The sequence below is a fragment of the Grammomys surdaster genome, unplaced genomic scaffold (assembly GCF_004785775.1).
Source record: "Grammomys surdaster isolate TR1022 unplaced genomic scaffold, NIH_TR_1.0 125976, whole genome shotgun sequence".
Taxonomy (NCBI): domain Eukaryota; kingdom Metazoa; phylum Chordata; class Mammalia; order Rodentia; family Muridae; genus Grammomys; species Grammomys surdaster.
The window spans coordinates 912,519-934,043 of record NW_021620792.1 but is presented as its reverse complement, the minus strand read 5'-3'; positions in this window follow the sequence as shown (position 1 = coordinate 934,043).

Sequence of the window (21,525 nt, the reverse complement as noted above, 5' to 3'; positions counted from 1 at the left end):
GAGGGAGGGAGGGAGGGTAATCTGAAGTGAAAGGAGATTCTTCTGAGAACAAAGAAACCCATCAGACGGGGCACCATCTTCACAAAGATCCGGGATCCTCCTCGGGTTGCTGATATGGAAAGGTCACAAATGCGTTTCGGAACAGAGTTTGGATCTGTCATTCCTGTATCTCCTTCTAGCTAATCCTCCCCACTCTCCCAAAAAAGGTACACACGCTCATTCTATGCTCAGAGAGGTTGCTTAACTGATCCTAGAACACACAGCTGGTAAATGCCACAGCCCCGGCTCTGAACCCAGCCTGATCGCAAATAAAGCTTACAGCTCACTCTTGCCCTCAAGAGCAATACAAAGGCGAGAGGAAAGGACAGGTGAAACAGCTTGGGAACCTCATGGAAGACAAGCATACTATGCACAGCCTAAAGCAAGCTTCCTCAGCCTCTGAAGAACATCGGGGCTGGGCTTGAGCGCCTCTTTGCCATGAGAAGGTTCCCTGTGCCTTTCTAGGACAGCATGGCTGGCTTGTCTCTGTCAGATGCCAGCACCACCTTCCCGCCTCCAGCGTGACATCCAGAAATGTCAGCGAACGTTGCCAAACGTCTCCGGGGAGAAAGCCACCCGGCATGTCAAAGGCCCATTGATGCAGTCCTAGGCATAAGGAACGGTTATAACCGAGAACTGAAAATCAGTTAAGTGCCACGCAGAAGGCCTCTGGTCTCCTTTAATCTCATTTAATCCTTCACGAGGACACTGTGAGGTAGACGTTTTATAGACAGGACATTCAAGGATCAGAAGAGCTGAAGTCACTCAAAGTTCACACAGCCAGCCTGCCGCAGAGCCAGGGGTTTGAACCTCTGTAAACTCTTTACCCTCGGGGCTGCTGAGAGAGGGAAGCAAAAGACAGAAAGTGGGCGGATCAAGAAAAGTAACCTAGCAACCCAATGCAAGATGGGAGCTAAGGAGTCCGGAAATGGAGGCTGGTCCATCAGGGGTCCTCGCAATGCTATGCCGACTAGGGGCACGCCTGAAGGGATGCTGTGTCGTCGTCCGCAGTGTCCCAGTTCTTGCCTCTGCCCCCTAACTCATCCCTCTGCTTTGCAAATGGCCCGCACCTGTGTCTACCCTGACTTCCTGTCTCCCTTCGCATCTCATAAGGAAAGGGGTCTATTTCAAATGTTATGTGATTTATGAAGGAAAGCCTCTTGCCCCGGCCATCCATCTCTCTTCACGGGGACACACATGCCGAGAAGCATCTATCCCAGGAGTGACCCACATTTATTTTCTGCCAGGAGCCAATGCCCCGGGGAGGGGATTCAAGAATCGTCCCTAAATTACAAGAGAGTCTGGGGGAGACCTTCCCCCCGCCCTAGAGCACCCCGCCCCCAGCCTGAGCCTCCCTCTAAATCACCTTTGAGCGTCTGGACCACTGTGAACTGCACGTGTGCAGGGAGAGGTGAGCCCTCACCCCGCGGGCAGGAGAGAGGCACCAATGGCCAAGAACTTGAAGTAGGGCTGTGCTTCGAACTGACCATGACCCCCATGTTTCCTGCAGCCTTCCCTTGACATTTCCTGGCGGATACCTTGATAGCAGGAAGCATATTTCTCTCCGAATCTCTTTCTTCGATCCCTCCACCCCCTCCAGTCTTAGCATTTGTTCTTAATCGCTCTGGGGGTGAAGGCTCCCTTTGAAAATCTGATGAAAGCTACGGGCCCTCCCTTCATTAAAGAAATGATTGTTTACTCCTGTTAAAGCCTTCCCAAATGGAACGACCGGTTTACGGTGGATTTTCTAGGAAGATAAAGGGCTTTCTCCTCCTGTCATATAAAAAAAAAAATGTTAATGCCTCCACTCTTTCAACGTTTACTGGTGTGCGACACGCACATGGAAAAGTACACAGATCATAGACGCTCGACTTAATGAATTTTCCTAAACTGGACAGACCAGTACAGCCTGAACACAGATGAAGAGAAAGCACTGCTGTGTCTAGAAGCTTCCGTAGGCATCCCCTGGGGCTGCTTCACCACCCAACATAGCCAGGAGCTTGCCTTACACAGCCTAGCTCCCTTCTGCCTGGTTTTGCTTGAGACTTGAGTTACGCATAGCAGTTCCTTGCAGCCAACATGTCGCTGGGTCCTTGCCCCACACCACAGAGTGTTCAGCCTAGAGCAGCCGGCGATTTCCCATGAACACGCCATTACTTTCATTTTTACAGAATCGAATTTGGATTGTGTTCACCGGCGTTGTGATTATAATGTTCCGCTCACAAATAAAGGTTTGAGATAGAGTCTTATGTAGCCCAGGTTGGCCTCCAGCTCCTTTGGTAGCCAAGGACGACCTTAGACTCCTGATCATCCTTCCTCTACCTCCTAAGTGCTGACATGACAGACAAACACTTCTGCACCTCAGTTGATGTGGTACTGGGGAGTCAAACCCAGGGCTTTGCATGGTCAGCAAGTGCTAGCTATATATAATCCCAGCTCAGAGTGTGTGTGTGTGTGTGTGTGTGTGTGTGCACATGTCGGCATGTGTACCTGTACGTGTTTGTGTGTATGTGTATAGGTGTGTGCATGTGTGTCTGTGTGCGCGCATGTCTTTATGTACACATGTCTGTGTGTATGTGTGCATGTGTGTGCATGAATGCCTTCATGCACAAGTGTGTGCATGCCTGTGCATGTGTGTATCTGTGTGCATGTAAGGCCTCACGCACTTGTGTGTGCATGTGTCAGTGTGTGTGCGTGCATGTCCGTGTGTATGCATGTCTGTGTACATGTGTACATGCCTGTGCGTGTGTGTGTGCACGTCTTCATGCATGAGTGTGCATGCCTGTGCATGTGTGTATCTGTGTGCATGTATGACATCACGTACTGGTGTGCGCAAGTGTGTCTGTGTATGTGCATCCAAGCATTCATGCACGTAAGTACGTGCATTACTCGGCAAGTTCTTGATAGAAAATGTCCATATTTTCAAGGAGGACATCTCTGGTTTGTTTTCTTTGCCCTACAATCTAACTCAGTCAGCTTCACTGCAGAGCTACTTTCCAGAGCTTTCTGTGTGCCCAGCTACACGTCATGTTTAATAACTCAGCTTTCCATTTTGTTTGGAGGAAGATGCGATTATTCTGCCATTTCCCCAATCTATCAATACGTCCCGAGGATGTCTCCATAGATTGCTCCCACAGCTTTAAGCTGCTGAGTGTCCTTTCATTCCAGAGACGGGCTGTGATTTATTTACTCAGTCTTCTTCTGCTGCACAAGCAAGCGGTCTCCATTTTGCTGCCGCCGCAAATAGAGAGGTGACGAACAACCCTTTTACTGGCCTCCGGGTGAGCGTTTGCGAGGGGAATGGAAAGGTGGAGTTGCTGGCTGGACACATTTACTTTTAATTGGTTTTTATGGGCCAGGTGGATGGTCTAACCTGTTGCAAGTTCTGGGTAAAGCTGGGCACTCACGTGAGTCAAGGCATTTGACAGTGATGGACGTTCACTCCTGCTTGCAGGAATGAGACAGATGTCTAGAACTGGGCAGACACAGACACCCAAGGAAGCATCTCTGGTGACAGTTTGCCAGCACCCTTTGCCCTAGATTGCTGAACTTTCCCAGATATTCCAGAAAGAGAAGAAATGGCTGTCGCCTTTCAGTGAGGCCATCTGAGAAGAGCAGCTCTGAGACAGAATGGCTGGCTTCCCTAAACAACAGGAAAACTTGCGTGTGTGTGTGTGTGTGTGTGTGTGTGTGTCACTGTAAGTGGTCGGCCTAATTCAATTCTCATCATCCTCCTGTGGGGAAAGTACAGTGTTCATGTGTGTGCAGGTTCCCATGTACTTGCATGTGCACATGTGAGTTCATGTGTGTAGAGGTCAAAGGACTATCCTCAGGCACCATCCTTTTTTTTGAGGAGGGGTCTAGCCTGGCATTCACTATGTGGGTGAGGCTGTCTGTTCAGAGAGCCTCAAGTATCTCCTCCTCTCTGCCTCCACAGCTCTGTGGTTGCATATATGCCTGTTCCCCTACCCCAGAAATTGAACCTGGGTCATTAAGCTTTGTGAATCGAGAGTTTGAACGACTAAGCCATCTTCCTATGGTTCTGAGTCCCATTTTCCAGTGAGGCAAACTGAGGTTTAGCAAGTCATCTGACCAAAGCCACACATACCCACAATATTAATCACTCCCAAGGAGATTATATCCTCAGCCAGCTTGACAAGGGTTTTGCCTCCAGGAAGCCCACTGTCAATGGGTAGAGAGAAGCCACCAAGAGATGTCTAGAAGAGCAAGAGGCCCTGGACCAGACGGATCTGAGACCCTTCGGTCTGTTCTGTTTCTCCATGCTATGGACACTCTCTCCAGGAACATGTGACCCTGACCTGGGTTCTATCAGCACATAGTAGGGTTCTATCAGCACACAGTAGGGACCAACTCCTCACCAGCCACTTCACAGCCCCACCCCATCTTCTATCAATCCTGGCACTGGATCTTTGGGGAGAATGAAACTCAGAGAGAAACATCTTATCCAAGAAGCAACTATCATTCACAGGAAATGGGGCCAGGGTCTGGGCTGTATGTCTTTTATTTTGGAACCTGGAATCTCTGAGCCACAGGGATCGCTCACTCTTCTGAACATAAGCCCCTCCAATGGCCCAAGACTTTACTACTTATTTGAGAAGAGGAATAGGCTCTCCCAAAAGAGCAGAGAAATATGTGGGTTCAAGTCCTAGCTTGCAATTCCCACCCTGGCCCACTCAGGAGTATCAGCTCAAACCTGTAATTCCAGCACTCAGAAAGCTGAGGCAGGAGGATTCTTGTGTGTTCGAGCCCAGCTTGGGCTACAGCAGGAGACGCTGTCTCAAAAGAAAAAAAAAAGCAAAAGAAAGAAAAACCACTTCTCAGTCCTGTTACATCTTTCACAGGGATTCAGGACCAGATCTTCCTCTCAGATGAACGTCCAATCACTTTCTAAAATAGCTCAGTTATCTTTATCTTTAAATATTTTTCTACATTAATTATTTTCAGGTTCTACAATCTGACTAAGGCCATCCCTGCTGTGTGGACTAAATTCTGCAACACTCAAACAGACCCTATCTGGGGGAGAGAATGCACAAATGACCCAGATGCAGTTGAGTGCCCTCTGGGTACCCAGACAGCACTGGCAGTGGGGCCCTTTCATGCCTGCCCTTTGGAGACACTGAATGGTGTAGGCCACATCTTGAAGAAAATTGCTCTCCTCTTTCACCTGTGAGGCGCAATCCGTTGATTCCGGGAGTGTGCGGAGGTCAGCACATGCACACTTCGGGTCAGAGCCCCAGCAGGACCGGTACGGATAAAATCCAGGGAGATGTAAAAGCCAGAGGGAAGTAGGTTGGTAACCTTTAACATATGCTGCCAAGTTGGAATCGTCTAGGACCTTGCTGAAGCTGGGGGTGGGGGTGGGGCTCAGACAGAGAAGCCAGGCGCTCTCCCCTCTTCGATGTCAGGGAGGAAGTGTTAGGGGAGAGGTCAGGCCTCCAGTCTCAGTAGATGGAGACCTCCAAATGCTTGCAGATGGGACCCCAAGGATATTGGTGAGCACACAGCATATGCAAGCCCAGCACTAAAAACCTAGGTTTATTTTTTAGTACTCTAGAGATAGAATCTATCTTCACGTGATTCAGGCTGGTATAGAACTCATCATCCCCCTGCCTCCACCTCCCAGGTGTAGGAATTACAGGTGTGCACAAGCATGTCTGGCTTGTGTGGTGCTAGGAATCCGTTCATGCTAGACAACCATCCTCCCCACTGAGCTCCCGTCTTAGTCCCTTGACTGTCTGAATTTGTCAGTGCATGCTCCCAGGATGGCAGCCTTAGCCCCAGGCTCCAAAGGGATGAGACTTTGCTGAATAGCTTTGCCCTTGGATCACTACACAAGCAGCATTTCCAGAGTTCCCCATCCAGGTCTCAATGATCACAACAGGGTCTCATGGCCACCTCCAGGCCACAGGTCAAAACACAAACAGAATCTCTTTGCAGACAGTCGTGTAAGAAATCCGTATGGTGGGGTGGAGCTAGCGAGATAGTTCAGCAGGCAATGGATACAGTTAAATCTGATGACCTGAGTTTGATCCCGGGGAGCTTCACGGTGGAAGGAAAAATCTGACTCCTGCAGATTATTCTCTGAGATCCATAGCAACACCTTGACACACACAATCGCATGTGAGCATGCTTCCATGGCAACACCTTGACACACACCAATCACATGCTTCCATAACAACACCTCAACACACACAAACACATGTGAGCATGCTTCCATAGTAACATGTTGATACACACAGTCACCTGGTAACATAGCAACACCTTGACACACATCAATCACACATGAGCATGCTTCCATGGTAACACCTTGATACATATAATCACATGTGAGCATGCTTCCATGGTAACACCTTGACACACACAATCACACGTGAGCATGTTTCCATAGAAACACCTTGACACACACCAATCACATGCTTCCATAACAACACCTCAACACACACAAACACATATGAGCATGCTTCCATAGTAATATGTTGATACACACAGTCACCTGGTAACATAGCAACACCTTGACACACATCAATCACACGTGAGCATGTTTCCATGGTAACACCTTGATACATATAATCACACGTGAGCATGCTTCCATAGTAACATGCTGACACACACCATCACATGTGAACATGCTTCCATTGTAACACGTTGACACACACAATCACATGTGAGCATGCTTCCATAGTAACATGCTGACACACACCATCACATGTGAACATGCTTCCATTGTAACATGTTGACACACATAATCACACGTGAGCATGCTTCCATGGTAGTAACACTTTGACACACATAATCACACGTGAGCATGCTTCCATAGTAACATGTTGACACACACAGTCACCTGCTAACATAGAAACACCTTGACACACACAATCACATGTGGACACAGTAACACTCGAGCAAGTGAGTGAGCGAGCAAGAGAGCGAGCAATCTACACATGAACATACAAATAAATACACGGCAAAACCCAGAGACAATAAGGAAGAGGAATCTCCCAGGAGTCTCTCCCCCCACGGTTCCCCTTCCCCGGTTCATGTCTTTTGCCAGTGTCTATGAAACTTCCTCCCAAGCCAGACACACAGGTCCGTATCTTCTAATGGCCAAACCATCCCAGGCCTCAGACACACTCTGCTCCACCTCCTCCTCCTTTCCTGTTCTCTTCCACACTTTCTGACCTCCGAACTTTAACATGTGATGCCGGGCACACAGTAGGCGCTTAATGAATGTCACCGTTCATTTTGTTCTAACGCTGAAGTTCGAAGACCAGATGAGTGAACTAGGAATTTTCCAAAAGAAATATGGCAAATTTCTGGGCTCCGTAATTAATTTAAAAGGGATTAGTGGAAGGGGGCCGGGGTGGGGGGGGGGTCAGGAGAGATGTCTCAGCAGCTCAGCTGCTTTTCCTGAATCTGTGAGTTTGATTCTTAGCACCCACATAAGGGAGCTCATGACCACCTGTGACTTCAGCTCAATCTTGTGCTCTCTCTCTGCCACATTCTCTCTCTCTCTCTCTCTCTCTCTCTCTCTCTCTCACACACACACACACACACACACACATACACACACACATACAAACAGAGAGACACAGAAAGAGAAAAGAAGGAGAAGGAGAAGGGGAAGGGGAAGGGGAAGGAGAAGGAGAAGGAGAAGGAGAAGGAGAAGGAGAAGGAGAAGAAGAAGAAGAAGAAGAAGAAGAGAGAGAGAGAGAGAGAGAGAGAGAGAACAAAAAAATAAGTCTTTAAAAGAGATCAGTCGTTCTGCAGCCTCATATCAGAATCATGGGGTATTATTAACTATGGCAGCCACAGGCTTCCTGCCAAAACACCCTGAACCTCAATGTTCTCACATCTGAGATGAAAATAACGCACCCCATCATTCCTGGGACTGCTGTGAAAGTGGAAGATCAATCCTGTGTCCAAGAGGGAGGCGATGAGCAGACACTGTCTGTGACCAATCTCATTTCCCATGGGGTCAAGTCCATCTTCACAGACCTCCCCTCCACACTTCCCACCATACCGGATTCACCACACACCCTTCCATGTTCTGATTTTAGTGGATATCTGCACCTCACAGCCCAGCGCTTTGCATACAGGGTAAGCCAGGTGACATCTGGCTTTCCCGTGCCAAGCACAGGTCAGCCGCTGCTCCTCGTCAGGGGCTTGGGGACTGGTGTCGATTTTTCTTAGTTTAAACGGAAATCAGTCAAGAGAGCTCTCTGTGACTTCCTTTATATTTCTTTCCGGTCAGATCAAAGGTCCTGTCAGCAACCTCCGCTGATGTCTTGATTTCTGGGTTTAGGGGTTTTTTTTTCTTTCTCTTTTTTTTTACTAGTTGGTAGTGCTCACTTTCAATAAGAGACTAAGAGTCCCTCTGGGAGAAAGAGAGAGAAAGGAGAGAGGAAAGAAGAGGGGGAAGGGAGAAAGAAGAGGGGGAAAGAAAAAGAGAGAGACAGAGAGAAAGAGAACCAAAGAGGAAGGATTTTGTTATATCTCACTATAAGTAAGCCCCAGCGCTATGGAGACCTCAGAGGCTGGGATCTGATATTTCTTCCCACAGTGGAAAAAAAATACAAGCCTGGAGTTATTTTGGTGTTTCCCACTGGGGTTCAAATAACTCACATGAAGTCCCAAAGAGACTGGATTCATAAAACACTGTCATGGTCATTTCATAAATTAGACAGATGCTTAAAAAGCCACGAGGTCTTCCTTCTAATCTTGGCTTCCCTACTTAGAGATCATCCAAGGAAAGTGACCCCACCCCTCTGCCTGTTTCTCTCTCCTTAAGCAGGGGACAATGACAGGATCAACAGAACTGGTGGGAAGGTTTAATGTGTGGATGGATGTCAGGTTCCCAGAACAAAGCCTACCCTAGGGTCAGCAGATATTAGTGCGTTACTATCTATAAACAAGTATTGGACAGAGAGTATTGTGCTCAGTCTTTATGGTCGTGTTTGGCACTGATGCTAGCTATACATAACCCACTTAAGTAGAGGAAATTACAGAAGCTTGTCATCTTGAGCAATTTGGCTTCAGACAACAAACAATATGAGGGGGGTTCATGACTCTTGGTTGTGAGACTGAGCCCTTTGTCCTCTGCCTCATCTGTAGGCTTAAGGAGGACCAGGCTTATTGGTGAGGTGACCGGCCAAGAGCCACATATGTGCCAAGGACAGGGTAGAGGAAGACTTCCTAAGGGGCCACAGGGTGGCCTCAGCCACACAAATGGGGTGCCTTTCTGAAACGCACACCAGCAAAGAGAAATGAGTCACTCCTGGTCTTCAACCAAGGTGATGTGTGGATGAACTCAGGGCCTGTGTGAACATGAAGTAGGTCAGGCCACCAGCCAAGATGGTGAAGAGGCACAGGGATCAGCTGCTTCAGTGGTGGGTACACTAGTCTAGCTACAACAAACACCCACTGCCCTCAGCATTCTCAGAAACTCAGCAGTCGATGCCCAAGGAAACCTCAAGCCTCCTAGGGGCTTGCAGACAGGGCGTCCTGGTATGCCACAATGTCCTGTTATGAAAGTATACCTATTATTGACCTTCAAAACTTGTCCGAGGGATCGGGCAGATGCATCAGCTGCAAAAGACTGGAGAAACAGATCCTCGGAACCCATGTAAGTGTCATGTGACCAAGGGCCACCCCATTTGTAAGTCCAGCCTGGGAAGGTTGACACGGGTTCCCAGAGCTAGCTGCTCCACAGAACTGCACCGGTGAGCTCTGAGTTTGAATAAGAAACTCTATCTCAGTAAATAAGGTAGAGCATTATGGGGAAAGACATTAGACACCAATCTACACATACCTGTACACACACAAATAACTTAATTAAATGTCCCAAGAAATCTCTCGTTGTATGTTCTAACCGAATACGTTTAAAGGTTCTGCAGAGGATATTGGATACGGTTAATGGCTGCTGGGTACACCGAGGTAGAAGGAAGAGGCAAAAGCTGAAGACACAGAAGGTTCTGCGGTCCTCATTCTGGAGAGTCCTAGCTCTTGATGGGATGGTGAATGTTGCCAAGGATTCTCCAACACCCCAAGGTGCTTCAGCCTTCCAAGCCGTGGTGTCCAGAGATCAGACCACAGGCAAGGAGAATTCAGACGATGCATCCAGGCAGAACCTCCACAGAAGACATAGCGAGTGCTGAAGGAGAGACATCCTGCCTGCTCCGGAGTCAGCCTCCAGGCCCTGACTCATGCCCTCTGCCTCACACCCCTCACCTCTCTGCATTCTCCTGAAGCCCAAACCTATCCCTTCTGAGTCACGGCTGGGCCAAGGTCTACCTGGATACCGTCTGCCCACTCTTCCCTTCCTGAGTCTGGTTTAACTATTTTAGGTTTCTAATCTGGCTTTCAGCCTCCATGACAACCAAGAAAGTAAACAACCTTAAATGTGCCAAGCCCTTCTCTCTTTCGCTCTCTCTTCCTTCCTCTCCCTCATTTTATCTCTATTACACATAATAGATGTAATGCCTATGTGTGCACGTATGTATATATAAGGCAAATCACACGCAAAAAAAAAAGAATAAGAAAAACAGAGTTCAAAGGAAAATAGTCATAAATCTTGATGGGGGGGGAGGGAGAGAATATCCTAGGGATAGGCAAAGAGGCATGTAGCTGTCTGTAATTAGCAGACACCACATCCTAAAAGAAAATCAGACTTCCAGAGTATGCAGCTTTGATGCCATGGCAACGGACCTGAGACCTGTCAGGCTGTCTTTCCAAAACGATTCCTTCCTAGACCACACCCACATCAAAGGAGCCTCGTCTCAGACTCCTCTGTGGAAGAGGCAGCACCCAGGGTCCCCTCAGGTCTCCGCAGAGCAGGATGAGGGGAAGAAAGCAGGAAGATCAGAGACAAGCCAGAGGCCTCCAGAAGGAGACACAGCATCTAAGTGAGACACAGCAGAAGGAGACATAGTCCTGATAGCGGAAGGAGACATAGTCAGTCCTGATAGCGGAAGGAGATGTAGTCAGGTCCTGTCTTAGGGATGTTCTGTCCTGTGTATGAGTACACTACTCATCCAAGGCTGCCGTTGGTAACATGTTTCCGTCCGTCCTCCTCCCCTTCTCTCTCCTCCTTTTCCTCCTCTTCCTCCTCCTCCTTCATCTCCTCTTTGTACTCCTCTAGTCCCCCCTCCTCCTATTTAAACTGCATCCCAAGTCGGCCTTGAATTTTACACGTAGCCAAGGATAGTCTCTGACTCCTGGGCCCCCTGCCTCCACCTCTACAGAGGGTATAGGCCTGGGTACCACTCCAGACTGTGACTTTTTCTCTGAGCATTTGTTTTTATATCTTTCTCCTCTAGGGTGTATGTGATTTATTATTTTTTTTTATTGCATCATTTTTCTCTATCAGCCAGGATCTGGGATGGAGACAGAAAACATCAGAATAAATATGTGTATTTAAATTAAATTAAATTAGTTAATCAATTGTGGGTTTTGTTGTTGTTTTGTTGGTTGGGTTGGGTTGGGTTGGGTTGGGTTGGGTTGGGTTGGTTTTGCTTGGTTTTGTTTGGTTTTGAGATGAGGTCTCTCTATTTAACCCCAGACATCCTGGAACTCACTATGTAGACCAGACTAGCCTTGAACTCACAATGCTAGGATTAAAAGTGAGTACCACCACGCCTGGTCCACGAGAGATAACCTACTAGAACGACTATAGGAAGGAACCATATATGTATATGTATATGTATACGTATACATATACATACATATACATACATATACATACATATACATACATATACATATATACACATACACATACACATACACATATACATATACGTATACATGAGAAGACTGGGCTAGCTCATTGGTGACCTCAACCGCCAGTATTACTTCATCAACGACTGTCTCCAAATTTCCTAACTCAGCATCTGCAGGGTGTGTGTGTGCGTGTGTGTGTCTATGAGAGAGAGGGGGAGGGAAAAGGAGAAAGAGGGAGGGAAGGAGAGAGGGAGAATACTGACACACACAGGCAGGCACGAGTGAGTGTGAGCACGCATGAGAGTCTGGTTCCTCAGGTCTCCACTGTTTTGTGGAGACAGGGTCTCCCATTGAACCCTGACCTCATGAGTAGATGGGACCAGCTAGCCCACAACCCAAGGAACGCCCCTGTCTCTGCCTCCCCAGTGCTGGGTGGTTTCAAGCACACATCTTCATTCCAGGATTACTTTACTTTGGTGCTGGGGACAGAACACAGGTCCTAATGGCTTTTGGTCACAGCCCAGACTCCTTTAACCCTTCCCTCACCTTGGTGCCTTTGTACTGAATTCTAAGCAGACACCTGGACAAAGCCGGTGAACTCTGAGAGCATGTCACAATAATCAAGCCACAGCATCAAGCTTGCCTCAGACATGTTCCACTTAAGAAGGAAACACAGAAAGAAACACAAACAGAAAAGCGTCCCAAGTCTGGGACATGGGCATCCAGATTCCTCAACGCCAAAGGCTTCCGAAGAAATGGGGCCAAAAGAGACCTATTCGGGACACACTGTAGTTAAACCATCCAAAGTCAAAGAGAAAGACGAGAATTTTGAAAGTAGCAGGAAAGCGGGGTGTGGCACACCACGGAGCCCTTAGAATATGATCAGCTCTCTCAGAAGAAATGCTTCAGGCCGGGGCACTGGGATAAGAGAGGTGTATAACAAGCTAAAATGAACCAGAACTGTCAATCAAGGATCCTATACCTAGCAAAGCCATCATTGAGAATCAACGAGATTTGGATACTGGGAGTGAGATGGTCAATACCTACTAAAAGGAGTGGTTCAAGTTAAATAAAACAAAAGGCGCTGAGGAAAAATATCCAAGTGTAACATCATGCTAAAGGCACAGGAAGGAGGGTGTCAGCGTCTAACTCATATAAGGTTAAAGAACGAAGTAATAACTACAGCGCATGTGCAAGCCCACACACGTGCTCACGGCCATACCCACCCCCTGACCCCCACAGACACGCAAACTCTCTTAATGGATACATAATAGAAAACAAAGTAAAATTTGACGTCCATTCCGTGAAATAAGGGCACGGGGAGTAAAGTGTAGAATTTTTAAGTGCAATTAAAGTTGAGTTACGCTCAGGTTAAAATAATGTTATGACCCATGAAGTTTCACAGCAGCCACTGCCATAGATACGACAAGGGAGAGGGGAGAAAGGACCTCTGAAACAAAGGAAAACAATTAGGAAAATGCCGGTAATAAGTCCGCACCTATCAATAACGTCTCTAATATAAGTGGATTAAACGCATCAGGCAAACGATGTGAAGCAGCTGAGGACCATAGTAATAGAGAAAATTCTATTGAGTACTATTTGTAAGAGGCCCGCTGTAGCTTTAAGGGCAAACCTAGGTTGAAATTAAAGCAATGGGGGAACACATCCTATGTTAAGTTTACCTCCAAGAGTGTGGGAGTGGCCATGCTTATATTAAGTAAAAATAGACTTCCGTAAAGAACCTATCACAAGACGGAAGCGAGGTCATTGCGTAATGTTAAAGAGAAGCAGTCTCAACCGGAAGGTGGACCGATTACATCTTGTGTGCGCTCAACGTAAATCTAAAAAAATCCCAAATATTGATAGACCTGAACGGAGAAATAGGCAGCAGTACAATAATAGGAGAATTCAATACCCCATTTTCAATAACAGATAGATCACTCAGACAGGAAATCAATAAGAAAATAGCAGACTCAAACAGCACAAGAGACCAAATGAGCTTAACAGACTACACGGGGCTTCCGACGCAAGAGCGAAGGCAGCTGGAAGACGCATCCTTCCCAGCAGACCGGAAACATCCGCTGCAAACAAAGTAAGTCCTAACGAATTTAAGAAGAACAGGACACTTAGAAGTGTCTCCTTCACCAGGGCAGAACGAAACCAGAAATGGAGAACTAGAAGAACACAGGAAAGCTTACAAACACATAATATTAACTGGCAAATCGTTGAACAAGGGAAGAAAAGATAAATACAAGGAAATAACAGGTAAAACGTTTCATTCAAAAGGGTAGTAAGAGCAGATGTTTATGGGGGTTTCCATCAATATTTAAAGTAAGAAGTCAAGTAAACAATCGAACATAGCACCTCAAGGGACTAAAAACAACCAAACTGAATCCAAAGTTAGCAGAAGACAGCAAACAGTAAAGATGACAACAGAAGCAAATGAACTGAAAACAGAAGCAGGAAAGAAGGCAGAGATAATCTAACTGCCTTGGGGGAAAAAAAGAATTAAAAATGGCAAAGCCATAGTTTGACCAAGTAAAATAAAAATGACTGAAAAATAAAACCCAAAGTAGACATGGTAAATATCACAGAAATTTAAAAGTGGCCATACAGGAATGATATGAAAAGCTATACTTCAGCTTTCAGCAAAGTAGAAGGAATGGTTGGATTCCCTGAAATAGGAGGCCTCTTGAGACTAATAAACTATAAGTTTATTATACTAATAAACTATAAGTTTTAGCAGGTCAATAACAAATATAAATAAACAAACCGATAACCATGAACACCCCCAACAAAGAAAATGCCAGAACCAACAACTCTCCCCGTAAGGTCTACTTCATTTTTTTTTTTTTTTGCTTGTGTATTTGATTTGTTTTTTGAGATAGGGTTTCTTTATGTATCCCCAGCTGTCCTGGAACTCACTCTGTAGACCAGGCTGGCCCCAAAATCACAGAAATCCACCTGTCTGTCTCCTGGGTGTTGGAATTAAAGGCGTTTACCACCACCATGCTACTCAGAATACTACTAAAGGATGATACCTTTACTTGTAAAAAATCTTCCCCAAATAGGGGAAATAGCAAAAGTCATTTTAGAAAGAAAAAAGAAGGAAAGAAAGAAAATGTTGAGGGCAAAGCCAAACAAAGATGTCCCAAGAAATGAACATTTCAGTCATGAAGGACAAGAGTGCAAAAAAAAAAAATGCAAAACAAAAAAAAAATTACTAAGCCAAATCCAATAGTTCATTAAAGGGATCATGAGTCAGAATAAAGTGGGATTTATTTTTCTGATGCAGGGGTGGTTCAAGGTATGCAGAGAAATCAGTGTGATAGATCATCATAGAGAACAAACTTCATACAATTATCTCAATACGGGCAGAAAACATCCTTGGAAAACCCCTTATATTATAATAGTGAAGATTTTTAGCTGGCTCATGATACAAGGAAACCAACTTCAAATAGGAAAGCTCAGTGTGGAAAAGCCTATGGCTAACACTGTACTTGAGGAGGAAAACTGACTCCAAGCTGGAGAACAAGGCAGATATGCCCCGTATGTTCCTGCTCAAAATAATACTGAAACCCCAGACAGGGCAATCAGATAAGAAAAGGAAATAGTTTCTAAACAGGAGAGAAAGAGATAAGTATTTAGCTAAATTTGGCATGTTCATACATGTAGAAATGTCTCACACACCCTTCCACATTCACCCACATACACCTTCAGATAAAGTTACTTACATTACTCACATTACACACACACACACACACACATACACACACACACACAGAAAGAGATCTAACAAAGTTGTAGGATACAAAACCAACATTAAGAATCAGATGTATCTCTGTATATTAATATTGAGTCATGAGAAAAGCAAAAGGTCTAGTTCCATTCACCATTGTATCAAACAATTTCTAGGTGTGGTGGAGCATGCTGGACATCTCAGTACCCAGGCAAAGAGAGGGAGGAGGATGGCTTCCAGTTTAAAGCCAACTTCATCTGTACGATGAGGAGTTGAATCAAAAAATGAATTAAATAAACCAAACACATGACGAATGGATAAATGAATGAATGAATGAATGAATGAAGCCTTAGAAATAGACTTGCCTAAGAAGATTGAAGAATTATGTAGCGACGAATATAAGTCATAGATAATAGAAGAAGAATGAATTGGAGAGCTGAAACACTCACTGTTGTTCAAGTAGTCATATACTACCCAAAGCTGTCAGAAGCAGCCCTATCAAAACTCCAGCAGGACATTCTTGCAGAAGTAAATAATAATAATAATAATAATAATTAATAATAAATAGTTCTGAATTTGTAGAGACCCATAGACACCAGTCTGATATGCCATCTTTCCTCACAGACCTCCCTGACTAACAGTCTGAGAGGTACCAGCACTGGACTGGACTGGACTGTATGATCTTCTGTGGAAGAACAAATATTCATTTAGATCAACATGGTCTTTCTTGTTTCTAGCACAAGGCTGAGCATAGAACTCCTCCACATCCGTCTCTTAGACAGAAGGCTGGGTGAGTTAGTGAATGAGTGAAATGGATGAATGAATGAGGGATGGCTGGGTGTGTGGAGGACGTATGACTGGGTGAAGAATGCGTATGCCATTGTGAGGAGCTGTGAATTAAACTCTAGCCTCTGCTCCTGCTTCTCATTCTCGGGATGACTTTTTGTTTTCCCAGAACTTAGGAAAAAAGCATCTAAGCCCGGATCAGCCATGGAACTTACCAGCCACCTCCCTAAAAGGAAGAACGAACTGAGAACCTGTCACCAAAAGGAAGACAGTTTATTTTGGTTCACACTCCCAGAGGGCTAAGATTCCATCACAGCGGATGCATGGTGGCATGAACAGAGAGCTGAGAAATCAAAACCCAACCATGAAACATGAACCAGAGAGACCAAACTCAAAGTAGGCAGAGATCAAAACACTTAAACATACTTCTTCCAGCAAGGCCACACCTCCTAAACCTTCCCAGACAGTGCCACCAACCAGGGACTAAGTGTTCAAATGCCTCAGCCTAAGGAGGACATTCCTCATTCAAACCAACATACCCTCCTTCTCCTAGATCTAAGAGGAAGATGATAGAGGTGGAAGAGTGGAACTTAGGAGGAACATGCAGAAAGGCCAAGATAGATGGATATACCTGTCATCTCCTGGGGTCTTTCTAGGTCTTACGTGCTATATATTTGTCATTTATTTATTTATCAAATAGACATGAAGGCAGACAGTCCCCTAAAGCATACTGAAGTGCATAAAATGAATATGTGTTAGCTTTCTAGAACCTTCTATTTTAGGAGGAAATGATGCCACCTCCCAACCAAGATCTGATCCCCGAACATTGGATTTCAAATGCAGAGTACCAATACTTACACCTCAGGAAAAACCACACGCAGAAAGATTAACTTGCTCTCTCAAGTGATCATCAAAGACTTTACAGATGAATTCTACAAAAGATGAAAAGACAACATAAATATGTAGAAGAGGATATCCTGGTTATCTTCTTCTGGCATTTTGAAGCAGCCTAACATCATCTGACAGGAGAAGTCTAGATTGAAGAATGGCCTAGAACAGATTGGCCTGTGATTGTGTCTATGGGAAGCATTACTATAAGATGGTCCAGCCCACTATGGGTGGCACCATTCCCTAGGCAGGTGGTCCTTGGCTGTATAAGAAAGCTAGCAAGAGCCTATGAACAAGCCAGCAGGAAGCATCTTCCACAGTTCCTGTTGTACTTTCATAGCTGTGAGTACTTTCCCTGGTTAGAGATATTGTGACATGGAATAGCAAGCAGGCCTTCTAGGTTCCCAGGTTGAGTTCTTGCCCTGACATTCCTCAATGATGAACCATGACCTGGAAGTAGAAGCTAAATAAATCCTTTCCTCCCTCAAATTGCTTTTAGTCAGTTTCATCATAGCCAAAGAAAGAAACTTAGGGCAGAAGAGGAAACAGACCAGGGCCCTAGCTCCCAAGCTCCTTCCAGCAGTGGCCAAGCCTTCTTTGTTGCCCCTCCATTCCACCCTTCTTACAAATGACACATCCCTGTGAAATCCACAATTCAAGAAACCCCATCCATCCCAAATAAATGCGTATCATGTGGGACTGAGCCTGACTCCTCGGGGACACAAACAACTTTTCCTTTGATCAAAGTGCAGTCACAGGGCTGAACATTTTTAGATGAAATCATTAGTATTACCACAACGAGGGCAGATTTATCCCAGCCTCTCCACATGCTAATGAAATCTTTACACACTGCATTAATTGTGCTCAGCAAGTAGGCAAACCTTAATAGTGCTGCCCCGGGGGAACTGAAAACAACACCAAACAGAAGCTGAGATCAAAGGCAGATATGCACTTTAGCCATTAAGCACCCCAGAGTGATCCAGAACCTTCTAACGCCCTCAAAGTACTCAAACCACAGACTTCTTTCTTCATTTTAACAGATGGCCCCATCCCTGTCTCTGTCTACCCTGCCATCAGAGCCTTTTCATCCTGATGCAAAAATATCTATAGGGCCCAGAGATGGCTCAGTGGCTAAAGGGATTTGCCCTTAAGTCTCACTCCCGGAGTTTGGTCCCTGGTGCTCACATGGTGGAAGGAGAGAACTGATTCCTAAATCTTTTCTCCACCCAGACGTCACCCCATCCATAAATAAGTAATTTAAAAAATATACTCATTGAAAGTACCCAATTCTCAACTGGCAGAGGTTAGGGGTGGTTCAGTATGTACAAGGCATATTATACATGTGTGAGGTCCAGGAATCTTAGCAATAGTCAGCCATGCTGCATAAGAAACTATCAAAAGCTTTGCTTATAGGGCTGGAGATATCTCATTGGTTAAGAGGATTGGCTGCTCTACCAGAGGACCCAGGTTCAATTCCCAGCACCCACACATTGGCTCACAACTGTCTGTAACTCCAGTCCCAGGGGATCTAACACCCTCACACAGACATACAGGCAGGCAAAACACCAATCAATGCCCATAAAATAAAAATAAACAAATACAAATTTAAAAAGCTTAGCTTACACAAATGTATTTTATTACTTCTCAGTTTGGGTGAGTCAAGAGTCTAGATCTGACTTAGCCACCGAGTTCTCTACTTAGGGTCTCTCCCAAGGCTGCATGAAGGCTGTCAGGATTTGAATTCTCCTCTAAAGATGAGTAGTGAAGGACCCCCTTTCAAGATCACTGAACTGTTGGCAAGGCTCAGTTATTTACCAACTATCGAACTGAGGGTTTCAGCTCTGTGATAGCCCTTGATTTGAATCTACTCTAAGACCCTGCCATGTGGGTCTCTGTAGCACGGCCACTCCATGTAAGCATGAAACTGAAGATCTCAACAGAGTCTACTTTCAAGATGCCTTTACCTGCTGAACTATCTGAGCCCCCAAACTTTGCAATGGGTTGCAAAGAATCTGAGGTCAGAGGAGAGACAGGGAGGAGTAGAGCCGCTTGCTGAAATGAACAGTCTCTTCAGGAGGGAGAGTTTCATGAAAATCCCAATAAACTCATACCCACCTATGTTCCCATGAAAGCAGCCATATTTCCTGAACTCACGCCCGCACATCTGTGATGTGTTTGCGGTTTATCGTTATTGACCCGTTGAGTCCCGTGAGAGCAGTCAAACCTGCCCGCACGTACGTACCCCTTCTACCTTAGAGCTTAGCTGACTTAAAATGGTCAAAAATGTGCTAACGGGACCACGAATGAAGACACATCTCAATCTCTTCTGTCCCTGCCTCAAAGCTCCTGAGATGAAGTGCTGTGGGTGGCTGGGGCTGGATTCTGAGGAGCACTCTTCCTTGCAGACTCAGTACTGAATACTGAGGGTGGTGCATTGTGGGAAGACAAGTGTCCAGTTAGGTGAGGGCAGTGCTTGCTTTGGTGGAGTTGTGTCCAGTGAAGTCTAGGGGGGTTAAGTACAACATAGCATCGTGACTCGTCCAGTGCTGATTCCTGTTAGCCAAGGAGGGGTAGGAGGGAGGCAGCTAAGCCTGTCTGTATCATCAGGGAAGGCTTGCTGGAGGAGGTGATGTTCATGGTGAAACCAATAAGACAGGGACCACAGAGGGCAATGAACTTGTCTTCTCTATTATCCCATCTATCCCCACGCAGCTATCTGCTGCTCAACCTTGCCTTTATCAGATAGTAACTACCTACTGTGGTACTTGTGGCAGACTACTCTAAATTTAGAGGCTGCCCTCATTTCATATCTGTCACCCTGGTATAAAGCAACTTTGGGCTGAAAGGGGTTGATTCAATTTACAATTCCAGGTCACAGACTGTCACTGAGGGTAAGTCAAGGGAGGGATTTGAGCAGCCAGTCATATCATATCAAACTCAGGAACAGAGAGGAAGGAACACACCTTGATTGTTCTCAGCTCACTTTCTCCACTGCCTAGGAATGGTGCCGCCCACAGTGGGCGATCAAAAATGAAGGCAATCTCCCAACATTGCACACAAGCCAATCTGATCTAGAGAATTCCCCATTAAGACTCTCTTTCCAGGTGATTCTAAGTTATATCAAGTTGCGACTGTCCAGCGTATCCACCATTGTGGATATAGGGAGCCTCAGTTCATCTGAGCTCTGTTCATCTGTAAAAATGAGAATAAGAATATGGTGAGCATTCGGGGAGATGACCCCACACAAATGGTAGAGCATGTCCGAGCTGTCAGCCACCCTTCTGCATCTGGCTACCACATTGGAACCCAGGCATCTTGAAGAATTTGTATGTCTCCATAGCAGGCTTCCCTGTAGCTTTCATGGACTGTGTCATGTGATTGGTCAGATGATACCCTGTATTGATTATTAGCAGAGCATTGTTGACAATGGTGCATGCTTGGGCTGCTGATGCAGCTCAGCCACAGTCCGCTTGCTTAACTCCCATCAGGCCCTGGGTTCTACCCCTAGATGAGTAAGAAAAAGAATACTAATGTATTCCCTCTTTGTGTGTGTCACTGTCTCTCTCTGTCTCTCTATATCTCTGTTCCCATCTCTCTATCTCTCTATATCTTTGTCTCTCTGTCTGTCTATCTCTGTCTCTCTGTCTCTGTATATCTCTGTCTCTCGGTCCCTGACTCTCTGTATAGCTCTGTCTCTCAGTCTCTCTCTATCTCTCTGTCTGTCTCTCTCTGTATATCTCTCTGTCTCTGTCTCTCTGCCTGTCTCTCTTTGTATATCTCTCTGCCTCTCTGTCTTTTTTTGTGTGTGTGTGTGCGTGTGTGTATACCTTAAGGCTGGAGGCCAGAGGTTCACATCCTCAGTCTCAGCCTCTTCCTTATTTCTTTTCTTTTCTTTCTTTTTTTCTTTTAATTTTGGGACAGAGTCTCACTATACAGCCCTGGCTGTTCTGGAACTTGCTATGTTGACCAGCCTGGTCTTCAGCTCACAGAGATCTGCCTGTTTCTCCCTCTCAAGTGCTGGGACTAAAGGCATGAGTCACCATACCTAGCTCTACCCTTATCTTTTGAGATAGTCTCTCATTGAAGAGAGGCCATCAAGCCCCAGGGATCCTCCTGTCTCTATTTCATCTTTACTGACATGACAAATACATGCCACTGTGTTGAGTGTCTTTCATTTTAAAGTTTGTTTCTATGGTGCTGGGCGTAGGCCACTAGTAGGCGGCTACCTCTTAGACAAACCACAGCCCTCTGTACTTGGCATCCTTGTATGAGTTCTAGGGATCAGGCCCAGGTCCATATGCTTGTGTGGCGAAGGCTTTACCAGTTGGACCATGTCC